This window comes from Ruditapes philippinarum, unplaced genomic scaffold, assembly GCF_026571515.1.
Source record: "Ruditapes philippinarum isolate M1 unplaced genomic scaffold, ASM2657151v2 ctg1734_1_1_1_1, whole genome shotgun sequence".
Classification (NCBI taxonomy): domain Eukaryota; kingdom Metazoa; phylum Mollusca; class Bivalvia; order Venerida; family Veneridae; genus Ruditapes; species Ruditapes philippinarum.
Genome location: NW_026853883.1, coordinates 236,027 through 256,978, shown reverse-complemented (window position 1 = coordinate 256,978; position 20,952 = coordinate 236,027).

Here is a 20,952-nt window from a genome sequence, read left to right as displayed (position 1 = left end):
ACTTAAAATAAACCCCACGCAAGTAATTGCAGAAATGGGAGGATTATTAACTTGTCCTTTGCCTAGTTTAAGTGTATTTTCATAGCCTAATGGACAAAAAGTAAATTATTCATGATCTTGAGCTATATATATATATATATATATATATATATATATATATATATATATATATATATATATATATATATATATATATATATATATATATATATATATATATATATATATATATATATATATATATATATATATATATTTCCATCAATTTAGTCAATATAAGGAGGTGAATCCAGTTGCTTTTGTATCCTTTAAAGGCTGAGATGTTTACATACAACAAAGAAATCATAAGTACTGCAAGAAATAGTTTTCAACAGATCTTCAAAATTTAGAATATATCTTAAGAAAAAAAAGAGTCATCAAATAGAACAGCTGAATCAGTTACAACTACCTTATTCCCCCCAGGATATGGGTCTTCGATAACAATTTAAAATTGTTTAAGAAATCACACCAGTATAACACGATAGCAACTCTGGCTTGAAGTGATGAAGTAATTTCAGACTATGCGGGTTTCACGGATTTCGCTTTTATTTTTAACGTGTGTACTTTCCTATGATTGTGATTACGTCTGCTTAAATTATTGACTAGACAGTATTTTCCAGGACTGCAAAATTATAACTTAATAAATTTAATGTAGTCAGGTATAATAGTTAATTAGATTTTTATTTGTATAAGGTATACTTTAACACTTTAACATGAAGACCACGTTTTATTCTTTATTATTCAAAGATTTATTTTATAGGCATACAACGATCTTAATATTGTAAAAATATAGATAACATTTAGAATGTGTTTATGTTAATAAATCACTAACATTGTATCATCATCATAATTATCACCACTTTCACTACCATTACCCTCATCCTCATTACTCTCATTCACTTTATTAAATCCAAAGACTTATTCGCGAAATTTGACTACACATTTCGTGACGAAAATTATTTCAGACCTTAAAACGTATTTGGATATCCCTTCAGACGCAAGAACGGGCTTCTGAGTAGAATCACCGACGTTCCGTTAGCTAGCTGGGTACCTTCCTTAAATGAAAGAATCCAAATCCCCTAGGAATTCGTGCCTATAGTGGTAAGGGCAAGATGGTTTGAAGTCAGCGACCTTAACTCACTCATGCAAGTCACATAAATTTGATTATAGTTAACCAACCAAATATCTCGTAAAATGTCTTTAAAGAGAACATGACTTGCATTTTATTTTGTAAATTTAAATATCCAAATGTCACAATATTAATGAAGACAATGTACTTTCTACAATTTTGCATAAAAATCACATGTTCATACAGTCGACTTATGCCTTATTGAATATTCCTTTTTTGCCAACAATCTTTTCGCCGGCCATTTATCAATCTTTTCGCCGGCCATTAAAAATATATGATTTTAATTCATTACCCAGTTTTGATTTTTATTAAAAGCTTGGTTAGTATACACATATTGTTTTAACTATAAATGTGCTGCAAAAACAATTTGACAGGGAGCATTTTGTTTACTCCGCCTAACACAAAATAATTAACTTTATATATCAATTTACACATTTTACTTCTACACTTTCATACCGTTCATACTGCTTAACTAAGACGTAAGGGTAAATCTAAATCCCCCCAGCTTTAGTGGGGGCACAAAACATATACATAAAATATAAAAAATAATATCTGCATACACATACTTTTAGGAGCTCTTTAGATATAAGACAATGGATGGAAATAAGGCAATCAGAATTAATATGCACTTACCGACCCAAAGCCCGAGGCCATCAACTTCCCATTGGTCCCTTCTTTAAACAGCCTTGCCATATCACGCAACCTTGTCTGTTGGCCATAGGTTTTCCAGTTATTATTTTCCAGTTATTATTTTCCATGGACTTTGTAAATAAATGCTTCCATTGGCACTTATTTTTTGAAAGTGAGGCTGTAACCTATACACGAACTGACCTTGGCTTTATTTAAAATGACCATTCAAACTGAAAGAAGCTTTTCGAGATTTTTAAGTGTATATATTATTACATAATACAAAGAAAAGAAAATTACATTTGTAATTTGATTACAAACTCGGATTTAAACATCAATTATCTGCTTCATAACCATGTTTCATTAAAATTGCTCTCTGTCAAACAGAATAACTTCATGTCATACTAAGTTCCTAAGACTGTGAATATTAACTTCAGAGAGGCTCAGCTGATTTTTAAATCTTCTAGCATAGTGAATACTTTCAATAAAAAAGGAGATGGAAACCCATTTTCAAAACCTTGATTGCCCATATGTATATAGTGACTGGTGATGCCAGTAATCACTCCATCCAGACAGAAAAAATGCCTCCACATCGAAACCCTAAAGAAGGTAGTCGTCCTTTACATTCACTTTGACGGCTGTGGAATAACTAAATCGCTAGCTGTGTACATATACATGTATTTCGTTTAGCAATGACTGGCCATTTTCGTCTATGTTCAGAGCTTGTTACAAATACATAATATCTCTTTCGATAATGCCATTCTACGTCCTCTGTTCCTAAGGTTGAGACGGGTATACCATACTCCTACAACCAACTTGCAAAGGTAATCGGCCAAACATTTTGAAACGGGCTCCTTGCGAGCCATATGTCATTGGTTTAGTAATCTTTTGGCAAAGATTATTACATTTAATATGTGAGTAAGAGTATACGCTACTTAAAATACTTGTTATGATCGCCGTTGGTGCTTTTAAAATATTATGAGTTTTCAGCTATTTATTGCAAATTTTACTTGAATGTCTGTAATGCATGACACATATCACGTTTGTTATCAGGCCATGTAATAAATATACTTAAAATTTGTAACCCTGGGGTTAACCAAAAACGTCTTTCTTTAGGGATTTTGGTTTTCTCTATTTTCTTGTTTCGGCGCCATATGACCTAAACTGTGTTGGGGCGCCGTAAAACCAAACAAAACGTTCTGGTTATCAAGGAATAAATTATACTTGGGAGAGCCGACAATTTCTCATTAATTATCTATGAAAATTGGGTTTTCATCTGCAAGAAGGTTACTTACACGCCCACATTGTTCTTCATTATTGAGACATTATAAGATAAAAGAACACTTGATTGGAATAATATTACATTTAAGTCAGTTTTCCAGAAGAATGAAATGATGACATATATCCCAAGGGAAACAGTACTTAATCGCGTACACGCTAGTAGGACTTGTCATTTAAACATTTTTATATTCCCTGAGACATTACATGATGAATTGAACAGTATACTTATTCATACAGTAGCAATTATAACATCTTTTCCTACGTTCAATTAGACTCATGGGGGAGCTGTTAGGAAGAAAATGAATAATCGTGATAGATAATTTCTTGAAGAACATGTTACTGGAAAGACTTATGTTATTTTTATTAAACATCGAAAACATGATTATGTCCTATCAAGGGGCAACTACTTGAATAAAGCATCAAAATTTAACTGAAAGTTGCCTTTGACCAAAATTTGACATTCTGCTATATAAATAAAATATAATGTAAAAACATCCACACTGTGGGTTACAAAGCAATCATGCTGTCTTGACAAGTTCGTTTTAGGATTTTGCTGTTCTTGTCAGTCTACAGATTGTGGGACATGGGTATTAAAAAGCGACTATCATTAGAAAGGTTCTGATTTCACCACATAACAAAAATTCTGTTTAGAATACATGTGCAGTAAATTGAATATCAACAACAACACCAGTTATTAAAACAAGTATTTCTTAACCCTAGACCACTATCTGAAGAAAGCGCTGACCTTGATATTAGGACCTGCGTCAATTAGCGACAATTACTCTCTACTCGATTTTTGCTGCTGTACTACAACGAAATAAATCGAGGTAAAATTTTGAACGTGATACTGAGAAACATTGTTTTACTGTTATATTGCTATACCCAAAATTGCTGATTGAATTGAATTGGACTGGATGGGATGGTTGTGCTACCGACGGACTAAGAATTCCGTTCCAGAAAATACATTTTTTGGCTTAAGTCGTATTTACATAGGTAGTATATGATTATCATTTTATTCAACAAACAAAAGATAACATGAGAAGTTACATGTTACGTGCACTCTTAATGAAATTGATTTCTCAAATATTCACAGAAATTAAGATATTTCAAAGGAAAAATTTGTTGTTATTATTGTATTAACAATGAGTTCGAAATGACTATGTGTCATTGTCTCGTTTACAAGTAAGATGATTTCCATATTCTCCCAACGTAAACAAACATTCAATATGTGTTATTTGTTAATATTCCCGTATGAGACACCGAATCTTCATAACCGATAAATGGTTATTGACAACGATAACATAATGTACACGTAACTAGGTCTTAGAACACACTAAAATGATTTCATTATGCAATCAAATTGACCTATATTATGTTGGTGCGCCGTAAAACAGACAAAACAAACAATTACAAGAAAAAAAATGATGTTTTTCACGAGACTTCATGGATAAATGTCAATATCAAAATTTGACGACACTATGATTAAATTTTGCTTAGATTTCTTATGCATCTTTTGTCTATATATTCATATGTCTGTGGTTAATAGGCGAATTGTCGCTGCCATGTTATTAAATACAGACATAGCATTGTCGCGATACAATGCACTTGATATTTTGGGAACACAGAACTGACAATTAGTATGTTTTACAAAAAATCATATAAATCTTTGTTCAGAAAACGTGGCTATATTTTTTTATTTTACATGTTCAAATTAGTATATGCAGTGTAACAAACACAAACACAAAATTTTAGCATTATTAAGCATAACACATAAACATATGTTTAGAGCCAAGACAAACAAAAATGTTCAATAAAAAGATGTAAATTAAATATGAAATGAAATTTTGTCGGAAGAGAACATTCCAAAATTGTTATAGACAGTCATATATCAATTATCAGAAGGATAATTTTCGATAATGAACTAATAAGTATACCGTTAGATTTCTAGCAATTTTACAGGCCTGGGAAAATGAGAAATATTGCCAAATACATCCGCGTTTACGCCATTTTGACTTAAAGTTTCAATATGATTTCCCCCAAAAGACTTAATAAGATGAATGGGACCATGTTCTTAATCATTACCCTTGCTTCAACACGTTTTGTATTTCCACGATTAATCTCTTGAAGGCATCGAAATAAGAGGAAATGTATTATAGGAAATCAAATCAAAATGTCTTTAGATTGCTTCATAGAAATCTGTTGATGTAACATCTAATTTTTATTGTAATATAACAAATTGCTGCGTATTCAATTTTACTTGTTTAAACTTTATTTATTCAAATTTGAGTTTTTCTTTTTTTTTCTTTTTTTTAAGGAGGGGAGGGCGCAGTATTTATCACCTACGGTCCATGAACAGGCTGAATCAATGCGAGACACAGGCTCAATCAAACCGAGCCTGCAACATGTTCAAGTTTGCCGTATTTGGGCGTTCTATATGGATTCCGCTTTTTCTTTTGAAATTCATATATTTAAATAAAATATATTCAATTCCTAGAAAAAACTTAACATTAAAATGATCTACAAGAAAGAATTTTGAAGTGACTGAATGTATTTGGAACGTCGAAGTTGTAATAAAGCCAGAATATGGGTCTTAGACAGCAATTTTAAATTAACCTATTTTCAACATCACACCCGTATATTACATGTTGGTAATACTGATTTGTTGTGATAAAAGAGTATTTTCAGACAATGCTGGCTTTCACACTTTACAACATTTAATTTGTACTTTATTTTGTTTTTACGTCTACTAAACGTAACGATCCTAATCCATTCCAAGAATAGTGCAAAGATATCCTCTTTGAGAGCGTAATTTTTTATTGCCAATTATACACTTATTAGATGTGCTTTAAAAAGAAAACATACGGTTATATCACGATGCATTTTTAACATTTGCAGGTACTTATAAACGATTAGAATTACATAAACTGAAAATATTTCAAATAATGTTTGACATCTTTGAATCAATGAAGAACAGGATCATCAACAGTACGATACAAGATAACTTTCATTTTTAAAACTTATTCAAGACTATCAGAGAACAAGCAGAGCATTAGATTCTTCGAATATTATTCAGCAAAATATGTTTTATTTCATCACACTATGTCAATATATGGGTTTTTTTGTTCACCTCTCTCACTAGAAAAAGCACTGAGACAAAATAAATCGTAAAAAAAAATTATTCCGTCTACTTTTGTAACCTCAAAACTTTGGCGATTAATATTCTTGTGAGACAATGCTGTCATCAAATAAATAATGTTATATATTACTTTTTTCTAAAATGAAAGAAATAAGAACGAAAATTATGTTAAATTTGAAACATAACTGCAACTTGCATGTTAATTCACATGCCTGGAAATTATTATCTTATATTTGGAAACATTTATCTGAATTAATGGTGGTGAAGTTTTATATTTTCCCCTCTTTCCATTCAACTACTTTATATGTTACAAATTTTTGTAAATTTATGTAAAACCACAAAGTACCCTACATGATAACTCAATGTTTTTCATTGCATTTAAGCGTACGGAAAGGTATACACTCATGTACTATCTTCTAATCGTTTTTCTCTCCAAATAATTAAAAAAACTTGTTTGGAAATCCCGTAAATAAATCTTATTTGATAAAAAATGCCATTGTTCTGTGACACTACATCAAAATATGTAATCTAAATTTAATTTCACTTTGTTTTATATATTGTGTTATAATCATATATGTCAATCATGTGTCTGTGAATGTTAATAGTTTTTCTCAAAATAACACGTTTTTCCTCAAACAGGAATTTTCATCAACAGTATTTATTCTGAGAATTCAAAAGCTTACAATCACAGGAGATGACATGCAAGAAAATATTTGAATGTTATTTCCTCTAAACATTGTTCCATCAGCTTAAAATAACATAATACAAAACAGAAACATTTACATGTCTATGACAATGTATATGATACAGCTATGGTGACATGTTGTCCTACAAAAAACCCCTTGTGTTTAACTGAGTAAACATAGTATTGACGAAGCAAGAAACGTATAAAAAACATGAAAATAGAAATTTTATTTATTTATGTGTTGAGAATTTGCCAGTTAGTTGGCCTTCTCCGTGGGCGAAATTCAATTAAAAAGAAATATGCATTATTTTACTGTTGTTGTTGTAAAACTTAATACAAAATAGCGATAATCAAACAATAAAAGCTGTTTACTCAAAAAAAATCGGTTACATTAAATTATAATACACCGTGACATGACTCGTGACTTTAAACAAATGTATGATATGAATAAGAAATACTAACTGAGGTAGATTCAACCCATACGCAAAAAAGACAAACGATTTGAAGACTTTTCGGATATGTTCGGATTTGTATCACTATTTCATTGATCAGGAAAAATATAATAAGAAATATAGTTTTATTCTATAGCATCGCTGGACAGTTAAGTTAAAATTATTGTACCCTATACTTCATTCAGTTTTCGTGGATTGCTTTGCTACATCTACTTACTCTCGCTCCGCCTTACCGTAATAACTTTTTCACTGATGGTCTAGGTATTTCATAGCTTAAAAACACATACAAACAGCCAGTATAATGACGGACAAAGAAATGGGAAGATAACTGCAGTGCGAATGTTTCAAATGTTGAATCAACATGTCTAAAAACCATAATCAAGGTTTGTGGACGTGTTGGAGAAATATTTCAGAAAAAACAGTTATCAGTTAAGTAGGCAATGTCACGATTATGAAAACGAATTTACACGGTGGTGAAATCGTGAAGTTGCGATGATGAGATGGGTACGATGGTGAATGCGTTTTCAACATTTTGCCATGGCGGTATCACCACATATCATCTCGAATTGACAATTGTTTCAAGGCAACATCGCCATCATTTGTATTCCTGCTCTTAAGATTCGCAAGTGTGCAGTACTTACAGCGCTTTGATTTTTAAATCTGAAGGCGTGCAGTTTTACAGATCCATAATTATAACGGCGGTTATATTTTTTTAGATTTCCTGTCAATTAGTGGGCCTCTGTGTGTGTCTGTACCATGAGATTTATCATTTTTTATTTCTTATTACAATGCATAAGGTTTTCACATCAATAAAATTCTAACTTAAAGCTAATTAGGAAAACTAATAACTGTGTTAAATTTGAAAAAAAATATTTTGCTGTGATGAGCACTAGAATTAACTATGTCTATCATTAAATTAGAAATAAACAGTTCCTTGCTGTTTTCAGATATTTACAGAAAATTAACTTCATGACCAATTAAATATATCTACGAAATTTTATGATTAATTGACGATAATATCAATGGTAGGATACTACGTCATCGCGCACCTGCTGAATGCTCCCACTTGAACCATTTTTTCGTCGATTCGAAGGTAAAATACAATTTTATTATAAGAAAACGTAAGAGTATTAAAACATCATGTAGCGCACCAAAGAATGGCTATAGTACTTTAGATAATTGTAAACAAAGTTTATAGATTCATTGCCTGGTTTAAGCCTGAAAACGGGATAAGTGTTTTTCTCTAAATGCTCCCACTCGGACTTTTCCCGAAACATATATGAAATAAGGTTGAAAACCTTCTTGAAAATTATTTTTAACGTACCAGAATATAAACCGAGTCATGTTTACACATTTTTCTAAATTAGTTTCAAATATTTCTATTAAAAAGTCAGTTTTTTAAAAGTTTTTTTTTTATAAAAATGGAAAATGCTCCCACTTGGACTACGAAATTTTATGATTAATTGACGATAATATCAATGGTAGGATACTACGTCATCGCGCACCTGCTGAATGCTCCCACTTGGACCATTTTTTCGTCGATTCGAAGGTAAAATACAATTTTATTATAAGAAAACGTAAGAGTATTAAAAAATCATGTAGCGCACCAAAGAATGGCTATAGTACTAAAGATAATTGTAAAAAAGGTTTATAGATTCATTGCCTGGTTTAAGCCTGAAAACGGGATAAGTGTTTTTCTCTAAATGCTCCCACTCGGACTTTTCCCGAAACATATATGAAATAAGGTTGAAAACCTTCTTGAAAATTATTTTTAACGTACCAGAATATAAACCGAGTCATGTTTACACATTTTTCTAGATTAATTTCAAATATTTCTATTCAAAAGTCAGTATTTTTAAAGTTTTTTTTTTATAAAAATGGAAAATGATCCCACTTGGACTCGATTTCAGAGATGCTCCGACTCGGACCCAAATATATACATTTTGAAAGTACATTGATGTGGCAAGCTTTTATGTATTATTCTTACAATTTTTAAACCATTTTGTCAATTACTACTGTGTTTGGCGACATTAACTTTTACCTTCTTTTTACACAGATCACTTCTTACGTCGTTGGGCAGGACCCGGTGCCATGGCAAAGTTTCAACTGACAGGATCACTTTACAAAAAGGTGCACTTGGCTTGTGTTGGATCCGAAGGAATGATTCAAAATTATTGCCAACAACAAAGATAGGACTATAAGACTTTAAATGGACAGTTTGGATCTCAAGAATAAAGTTTTTTTGAGATGTTAAAACAATGGTGGTGCTTTATAAAGAAGTCATTATACATTGTTTAGTACCATACTGGATTAAGATTCTGTTGGACTCGTACACATATTAGAGGCCTGCATTTATTCAATAATTGCTGACTTTAATATCTTGTTTATAATTTAAAACCCAATGATTTGCGTGTTTGTTAAACTTGTGATTTTATAGCATCAAAATGGTACGTTTATGAACATAAAGAAGTCAATATCTATCGGTTGATTTGAATAGTTTATTAAAGAACAACATGTGAATCATTTTTGTCATGAACTGGTTAAAAAGTCAATGTACTGCCATACCATGGCATATAAAGCATGCATCACAATTATTGACAACTTTGACATTTTTAAATATGAAAGTTATCATATGTACGTATTTTTACCTAAAATAACAAAATTAAATAAATAAGAAAACAAAGATCACTTTTATTTCTTTATCACAGTCTTTACCATATCTTGGTACATTTTGTAATTACAATTGAAATTTTATATATATGTATATAAATATGCTACTAAAACAATTTTCAAACATTAAGGAATATGTGAAATACGTACTGCAAATGCTTGTCCACATTATATGTAATCATTAAAATATACATGTATGCATTCATTTCTTATTTAAGAATTCAACTTACACTTAAAAGAAAATATATTTCTAATTACCTCCCTTTATGAAATATTAGTTCGGTATCATCTTTACAAATAATGCTTTTTGGAACATACAATATTGATAAATCTTCATTTGAGCATTATATTTATTATATAAAACCAAAATTGATTTCAGGATATTTAAATGACGTTAATATAATAATAACAATCATACAAGGGGGAATCACAGATAGTAAAATCCCCCGCCGAAAAGGAGGAAATACATTTCATAGGGCAAGTAACCCTTACATACATGTAAAAATCCAAGTAATGACACTCGTGAAAATTAATGAAAAGTTATAGCCTAGAAATAATAAATCATGACAAAAATAACACTCCTATGAAAAAAACAAAGAAAAACAACAACAACAAAGAAGCATTAAGTGAACACTTCTGGTCCTTATGTTCTTCTATTCACTTCTATCTGCACTGTCCCAGTGTTGTTTTCTTAAATTAAAAACAGCATACGGAAGTTTTGTTCAATATAAAAATTCAAGTCTATATCTCAAATACCTTTGGAGGTATGGTCCTTGCAAACTAATCATAGTGAATACAAAGGGCAATAACTCCAAAACTGGAGAGTTGTTATTCTTGTTTGTGGTATATCTATCCTCCAGTGAAGTTTCAGATAAAGTGATCTTTTATGACACATTGTCCAATGATTAACGCAAAAACTGAACAAAAGACAATTACTTCAAAGAGCTACAATTCTTGTGTTTTCCACAGTTGGTATCTAAAATATTTGCTCCAGCTATGCCGTGCCAAGATGTCCTATCATGTGCTTTCTTACGTCGCAATGTGGTTTATACCTTTTCCCATACTGGTCACAAACACAAATACTTTCTGCAAAACAAAACGTTATTATATTTTTAAAATGTATAATGAATTTGTTTCTTATTTCAACGACTCTATTTAACGAGGAATTGTTTCAACACAACCTTTTTTCCTTATTCTTAGGCCGATAACTGATCCTCTAAGAAGACATATTTACGAGACTGTTATGATACAATGTGTCAAAATTTAGTGATCTAAATATTAGTATCGTATTTTAAAAATGTTGTTTCATTGAATTCTAACTGATAATATGAATATATAAACTTGAATATAAAGATAATTTGAAAAAATAATAAATTTTTAACACAGCAATGTGCTTTCAAAATATGTGTATATTTAGGTCCGAGTGGGAGCATCTCTGAAGATGAGTCCGAGTGGGAGCATTTTCCATTTTTATAAAAAGAATTAAGAAAAACTGATTTCTGAATGGAAATTTTTGAAACTAATCTAGAAAAATGGATAAACGTGACCCGGTTTATGTTCCGGTACGTTAAAAATAATTTTCAAGAAGGTTTTCAACCTTATTTCATATATGTTTCGGAAAAAGTCCGAGTGGTAGCATTTAGAGAAAAACACATCCCTTTTTCAGGCTTAAACCATGCAATAAATCTATAAACTTTTTTTTACAATTATCTTAAGTACAATAGCCATTCTTTGGTGCGCTACATGATTTTTTAATACTCTTACGCTTTCTAATAATAAAATTGTATTTTACCTTCGAATCGACGAAAAAATGGTCCAAGTGGGAGCATTCAGCAGATGCGCGATGACGTAGTATCCTACCATTGAATATGGAATGGAGAAAGATTTTGAAAATATGCGTCTTATTACTCTTATCAAGTTCTGGGGGTCAGTCTTAAAAACTTACTTTGGTTGTACTACCTTACTACAAGCTTTTACACCGAGGTTAGGTTGAATTAAGTACAGATAATAAAGACTTAGTGTGAGTCACCGTGATATCAAATGCAGACATATCAATAACATCGTCGCGATATTATAACATCATTGGACTTACATTTTACACATTCTTAAAGAAACAAAGTTGTTCAGAAAAGGATATATTTATAATTCTATCAATGTCTTTTGGGTGAATTTGAAATAAATCACTTACAACTACAAATTATAAATAAACAGAAAGATATTATTTAAAATTTAACATGTATATTAATAGTAAAACATAAACACAAACATTCATAGCAATGCCAAAAATGCAAATCAAGTTGGTCAGTATTCATTAGTAATAATATTAAGCACATGTTTACAATAAGCTGCCATGACAATTCATTAAAATAGAAGCACAATAACACATTTATTTAAGAATGTGAATTAATCATCGGCCGAAAACGAAAGTGGCAAATATCGTGAATCGGAAGTGCATATTTAATGTATGCATAAGTAAAATGACGGAACATTATTATTAAAATGACATTTACGTTGATATCACACATCAAAACCTAGGCTATTATTGGACTAACACCTGTCAGACAGGCACGACTTAACTTTTCAAAGTGTCCGCGCATCCCGTTTATGTACCCACTCAATAAAAACTTTGATGTCATCAACAACGTTGATGCGCGGACTTTCCTATAACAAGTACAGGTAGACTTTAAGTTCCAGACATATTTGCACACACCATACAAGTTAATCGCTCCTTACATTGTTTCCCTCCATGACCGTGTTTAGCTTTGAACTCTAATATTTTATCAGGCTGGAGTCTATAGGTATTTCTGTTTCGTCTGCGTTGAAGATATCATTTGGATGATAATCCTTCAAAATTTGACTTTCAATCATCCATACTATCTGATCAGTGATGAACACTATTTGATTCACCACACGCGTTTGAACATAATTCCATGAAGAACTTTAAATCGTTCTAACCAACCTACAGAACAATCAAAATCACACTGAGGCACACCCAAACCATTAGCGAACTGACGAGCTTTTTCACGCATAATTACCCCACTTACTGACACATTTTGACAGGGACCACAGGAGAGCTTGTTCAACTTAGGAAATTAAGATTTTTGTCTCTCTTTCTCGGCGGACCCATTTCTCCGAAAAGGTACTTTTGTTTTATTTCGGCGCTGTTTTTATCAACGTTGACAGAGTTGATGGTGGCATATTAAATTTGGAGGTGATTTTTTCTTTGATTTGGTACCACGTTCTATCTCTATAATAGCTTAATTCTTGCTCTGAATAAATAATAGATTACGATATAGTTTCAAACTAAGGATAATGAATCAGCATAAGACAGACATAATGTGTATTTTTCCTGTGTTAGCATTTTTTTCTGGCTATTTATATGAAATTCAAAATATTTTTATCAAGCCCTTTATGAATTTTTATTTGCGATAAATTAAATTCTCTTCTCTTAATAATTTCAAAAAAATATATAATGTACACAACCCTGATGTTAGAAAGTTAAGTTTACCTCAAGACTTTTTGAATCAAGTTTTCTTTTTGTACCTCGTTTTTCTCCCGAATGAGTGACAGCATTTATTGTGACATTCTCATAAATGATACTTTCAATCAGACATGTAAAAAGTTATCTACTCAAAATTCATTAACATTAAATTACAATACACGGTGACATGACTCGTGTCTTAAAAACAAATGTATAATATGAATGAAAAATTTACAAATTGAGGTCCATTCATATAATATGCCAAAAGGAATTTGAAGACGTTATATATGTTTATATTTCATTCATTGATCAGGAAATCATAATAAGAAATAGAGGGTAAAAAGTATCATAAAAACATTAATCTATAGCATCGCTGTACAGTAAGCTTAAAATTATTGCACCCTATACATCGTACAGTTTTCGGGGGTTGTTTTGCTCCACCTGTTAACACTCGCTCAGCCTCACCATAATCGTTACTGATAATAGTATTTCATAGCTTAAATACACAAGTCATACGACTTTGTTGAATATAACAACTAGTATAATGACGTACAAACAAACACTTGGGTGGAAAGGGGAAGATAACTGTTGTTATATTCAACAAAGTCAACATTATTATTATGTGTATTATATTTTTAGATTACCTGTCAATTAGTAGGCCTCTACATATGCCTGTTTTTCTTTTTCACAATGATTTTCTTGTCAATAAAATTCCCCTAACTGAAAAACTAATGAGGAAAACTAATAATTGTGTTCAGGTGGGAAAAAATATATCTTGCGTTGATGACCTCTAAAATAAACAATGTCTCTAACATTTAATGAGAAATAAACAGTTCCTTTCTGTTTTCAGATATTTACAGAAAATTAACTTCATGACCTATTAAATATGTATACATGTATCTACGAAAGTTTATGATTAATTGACGATAATATGAAATGGAGAAAGATTTTGAAATAATTTGTGAACAATTACGTGAAATTTATCACCACAGATGTCATGGCAATTTAAAATACGTATACCATTCGTCAGAGAAACCTAATGGGCTACTTGTATAGAACGTTTCACTTTAAAAATATACAACAAGAAAGTGGGTTGAAGTGTCATGACATATTCAGAACAACGAATTCAGAAACACTTGCTTGTAATCAACCTAGAATATGGGTCTTCGAGAGCAATTTGAAAATAACCCATTTAAACATCACACCCGTATATAACACGATGGTAACACTGATTTATTGTGATAAGATTGTATTTTCAGACAATGCTGGATTCACAAACACATTACAACACGTGTACTGACATTTGTACTATCTTTTGTTTTTACGTCAGTGTAATTCATTAACTTAATTTTACAAACTTGATCAATTTTTTTTTGAGATCGTAATTTGTATTGTCAATTGCACTTTTATTAAATACGCTTTTTAAAGAAAACATATGATTTAATTATGAAACATCGTTACAATGTAAGATTAAATTTTACTGGTATTTAAGAGTATATGCCATTTTAAATAACTTACATGAAAATATTTCAAAACACCCATATCAAGGTTTGACTGTGTCAGTTTAAACATGATTAAGGGTAAAGATAGCTTACTGTGCAATTATTGTTATGTTCATAACATCTTTGATATCTTTAATTCAATCATTACCTGTTAGATTTAAGATATGATACAAAATTATTACAAATCAGACCATTTCTATTTACATTATAGATTAATTTTATTCAAATCTAACCTAGCAAAAATGTAACCTTACTTATATTACTGTACTGTAAGTCGCAGTGCATATCATTTAGTGTAAATACTGCCGATATTTCATTTATGTCAGGATTATGAAAATGTAAACCATGTAAAAATAGTTATTTCATTAAATCTTTACCTAACAAGAATTTAATAGCAAAATTTTTAAAGGGTAGACGAAAAAAAAGAAGAAAAAAAAGGGATTCAATTTGTCTCCAACAATTATCGGACAATACATTTTCTATAGTGGGTAATGAATGAGAAATGTATATTAATATTGCGTGATAAAAATATCCTTAAAGAAAAAGGAATCAGAAAAAATAAGTTATTTATCAAAGTCTGCATGCTAAATACAGTATGTTTTAACACTTCAGAACATTTTTAAAAGTACACTTCCAATCCTTTCGTATTTGAATGATCAAAAGTTCCGATTAGCCGTGCACCCTGCTGTTCTTCTAAGATTTATACTGATGAGTCTCAACAGCAGTTTATAATATTGATATGTTTTTCAAGCCATCAAGAGTTTCTTTGTAAAAGAAATAGATTTATCACACGCAATCTTTACAGAGAGTGATTTGTTTAGGCTAAAAGTCTTGTTATGCTTTTTCTGTGGATTGCGTTGTTTGTACTATACTGTCTCGTGAAGGCAAATTTATGAGTTTCTGTATTCGAAGAATTTAATCTGACATTAATAATCTTGTAGTTCTTTTTTATTTGAATTCTTACAAGACAAATTCTGATATGCCAAACAGTACTCAGTAAACATTTACAAAACTGCTATTTGAGATAATTACATGAAAACACAATTGACTGAATTGATGGTGGTGGTGATGTTATTGTTTCTTTCTGTTCCCTCTATTTATTCAACTATTTTACATGTTACAAAATTTTGTAAGTGTATGTGAAATAAAGAAACACTCAATGTTTTCTTAATCCACTACAGCGTACGGAAATTATACTCATACAGTATCTTCTAATTGTATTTCTCTTTAAAAAAATGTTGAAATTCTCTTGTAATATTATTTTTAAAAAATACTTCTCTTGTAATATTACTTTTAAAAGATATTTCTATTCTCTCACACAAAATCAAACTGAGTTATCTATATATCATTTTTTACAATTTGTGTTATATTGATACAAATATTATGTCAATAATGTGTCCTCAAACAGGAATTTTCACCAACAGTCTTTGTTTTGAGAATTCACAGAAATGACATGTAAGAAATTATCTTAATGTAATTACTTCAAAGCATTATTCCATCAGCTAGAAACATAATAAAAACAGAACAGAACAATGACGTGTATGCTTGATGATGGCATGTTGTCCTACAAAAGGCCTCTTGAGTCTAACTGAGAAAACTTAGAACTGGAGAAGCAACAAACTTATTCAGGTGTTGAGAATATTCCAGAAAGTTTACGCTCTTCCTGAGCAAAATTCTATTTAAAAAGGAATATGCATTATTTTTTAACTTTCTTCAGCTGATCATCTTTGTCATTTTACAGAAAATTCCGATCATTTTTTCTTTTGAAAAATAATTATTTCCAGAATTAATATTTCATACATTTAATATCATATTTTTTATTTGATACTATCGCCAAAAACTTTGTCGAGAGCATTAAAGATCCTGTAACACATTTTTTTCATGGTTTTATTTCATAAATATGATGCTCAAATTTAGATTTGTCAATATTGTAAGTTCAAATAAGCATTATTTATAAAGATATTACCGAATTTAACATTTCATGTAAATAAAGGGAGGTAATTAGAAATTTATTTTCTATCAATTCTAAGTCACATTTCCTATAAGAAATGAATGCATATAATTTATTGATCAAATATAATGTGCACAAATATTTGCAGTACACATTTTCCATATTCTTCGATGTTTGAAAATTGTTTAATTTGCATAATTATATACATATATAATTTTTTGCAAGTTTGGTATACACACTACAGGATCTTTAAGTTTCATTTTACATCAAAAATCACGAAGATATTCAAAAGGAGACGTCAACGCCCAGATATAAAAAAAAATATAAGCAAATAAGTTATTGTCTTCAAAATTTAAAACAAATTAACGATTTTCAAAAAAAATGTAAAAGATCCTTAATGTGAAAAGTTGTTTCCTCGAGAAATTCTTATAGTTACATTAGCTATTTTTTACACCGTGACATGACCCGTATATTTTAACAAATGCTTTTGTTGACGCTTTGCAACTTTAAAAAACCAGGTTAATATAAAAACCTTCTTCAAAATAATTAGAAACAATCCCTAGTGAGTAAAGTAGGCGCTGTAATTTAGATTATTTGACTGTTTAACTCAATTTACACCAGTTTTTTTCTGATCTGGGTCTATTCTAGATCTAATAAAGGATTTTTTGCAATTTGTCCTAATCATACAAGTGATCTTGAAAAGGAGAAATGTGATTAAAACTTTTTTAAGATCGTTTGGTTTCCTTTTTACAATACAATATAGCAAGCTGTTTCCTGTCATTTGTTTAATTGGTCAGTTAATAATAAAATAAGACTCAAATAACTTTAATGTGAACAAACCAAAATATATTTTGCTTAAAAGAAATCCCTCTGGAATGTTTTGGGTGTTTTTTTTGTTTTGTTTTTTTTCTCAATGAGAACGATTCACTTTATGTACCAAAAAGATGAACGATTTGCTTTTGATACTTAACGATCATGTTTTATATCATTTAACAAACAAACAGGAAATATAAATACATTTGTAATGACAAGTCAAGAAATGAAACGAATTAGAACATTGTCATTATATAAAATCGTTGAACGATATAGTTAAGAGTATTGCACCTTATAATTTATACAGTTCTCGCGATTTGTGTAGCCCCGCCCACTACAGGGTTTGTGTAGCCCCATCTACTACAGCTCCGACTGTCTGTAATCAATTAAAGTGTAAAATTACATAGCTTTAAAAAAAAACTTCATACGACTTTGTTGGAGATAACAACCAGACGAGAAAATGATTGACAAACAATTCTTGACAGGAAAAGAAAAGATAACTCATATAGAAAAAAAGACTTCGTTTCCAATGTTAAATATTAAACAACATTTGCATACGCCCTTTTATATTTAATATGACGTCATCCGGTCCATAAACCGCATACAGACCGGGGGCGGTCCATAATTTTTATATGGACCGGATGACGTCATATCAAATCTTAAAGTTCGGATTTTTTGCCTGTTTAATTTGATTTAAAAATTGAATAACAAAAGAAGAGCATGATTTTTTTGCTGTATCGCTTGATAAAAATAATTCCGACTAGGGTTTGAAATATTTCACACACTGAACAAATAAACTATTATTTGAAAGTAAATTAGATATAGTAAAAATGTCAGCAACAAAAGTGATGAATGGATTTAGATTCGGTATAATATAACAAATAAAACATGGCCTTTCGGGCAAAATGCAAGTTTACGGACTGGTTGGTCAGACCTCGGAAGGTATATGTCCCTCAGCTGCGCTTCGTCTTCCCTTAGTCTGACCAACCAGTCCGTAAACTTGCATATTGCCCTCAAGCCCATGTTTTATTTGTTAAATAAACATATCTAACAAACAGAATCAAGGTTTACGAAAGTGTTATCGAAATTGTAGAAAAAGAATTATGAAGTAGTCCTTGAAGTAGTAATATGCAATGGTTCGATGATGAAAGCGCGATGGAACAAAGATGAAAAACGATGCTAGGGTAGTGAAATCGCGATGATGAGATGGTAAGATGGTGAAAGCGTTTTCATCTTTGTGCCATCGCGGTCTCACCACCATGGTGATTTCACCATCGTTCAAGTGCAACATCACCATCGTATCACCTCGTTTTTACCATCGCGCAATTGCTTTTTCGCCTTTGTTTAATTTAAGTTTCACCATAGTTCCAACGCGACTTTATCGGCATACCTACGCATTTTTGCAACCGTACTACAGTTGTTGTTTTGTTTTGTTTTTTCAACTTGACTGGTATCTTAACACATCGGCCGTTATGCACGCGTCAAATACCGCCGAAACATGCACTTGAATGGGACTAACCATTTGCATTCCTACTCTAATGGTCCGCTGTGTTGCAGTACTTTCAGCGCTTTGATTTTTAAAATTGGTTTATGCAGTTCTACAGAACAATTATTATAACAACGATTACATGTTTAGATTTCTTGTCAATTAGTCGACCTCTGTATACGTCTGCGCCCTGGGATTAATCATTCTTATTTCTATTTCAGATTATATATCATGTTCATGTCTATAAAATGCTATTTTAAAACTAAGGAAACTAATTACTACATTAAATTACAAAACAATATTTGATCAGCACTTTGATAAACTAAAATAACTGTTTCTAATATCTGATGAGATATAAACATTTCTGTTTTTAGACATATCCATTAAAGATATTTTTTCGAAACGTGGTAGTTAATTAACGATTTACATCTACAGGGCTGGGAATCAAAACTGCGTCGTATCCTACAAAATGTAAACAAACGCCGCCATCTTGGAACGAAAAACGTATGTTTTTGTTTATAACTCTTTTTGTTGGAAATGACTGAAAACCAGATATATGTATTAACACGCTACACTATTTTCCGCTTCGTTCGGTATATGTTGTTTGCACAACTATTTTGTAAAACATAACTTATAGCGAACTTGCAACTCGAAGCGGGGCAGAATTTTTATGAAAATGTGTGGATACGACGCAGTTCATATTGCTTTATCTATCGTTTTTTTCTTCAAATCAATTATATATTTGTTTCCGAGTTCACCATAAACTTTGAAATAAAATTTTGGATCATTTACTAAAATTTCATTAAAAAGAGATGTTTATTTTCTAAGAAAATTATGATTTTTACGAAATGATACGACGCAGTTGAAAATAAAATATGATACGACGCAGTTGTATTTTTGGCAGTCTTTTCAACGGATAATTTTGTCAATTTATTTCTAATTTATGGAATAATCACTTGCGCTAGATAAAAAACCAAGATCATTTGCGGTGTATAGCAATGTTCTGTTGCTTTTGATTATTAAGAATACATTGTGTCATGTCCAATATAACATATAATTTGAAATGTTACATTGCGGAAGCTACTTTTCAGTTAAACATGAACATGTTACCTAATTGATCATAATATCTGAAATAATTTCTTATATTTTCCTTTATGTTCAGTATTATCCCTATTTTTTTCGCAAAAAAAAATGTAGAAATCTATTGACTTGAATTCATTTTGGCTAGCTATGCTCTAAGTTAACTGTGGTTCTGCATGTTCTGGTAATGACTGCTTTTTTGTGGTTTCTTTTGAAACTTTCACTCTACACATTAGATTTACTATTGGCGAGGACCTCAGGTGCGCCTTTAAATTGTGCATTATTTCAGGCAAAATGCTGCACCTGCAGAGAACCATCGACATTTTGAAACTAGCTTGATAGGTTTTCCACATGAAAGAATAAAAAGTCCCTGGTGGTTTTCGAATTCATAGCAGTTCAGTTCAAGTGATTTGAATACAGCTCGGCCTCGGTCGGACACACCTGTCTGATTTGTTTTTTCAACAAAATTTGTTAACGTCAGCTGTACAAATAAGCAGCTTTTTTATTAACTTCTGGTGTGAAGTTTTAAGATTATAAATATTTGAATTTAATTATAAAGAGAATAACATTTAAATTTCTTATTTCGGTATGACTAACAGAGAAATTTTCAATTTTAACAG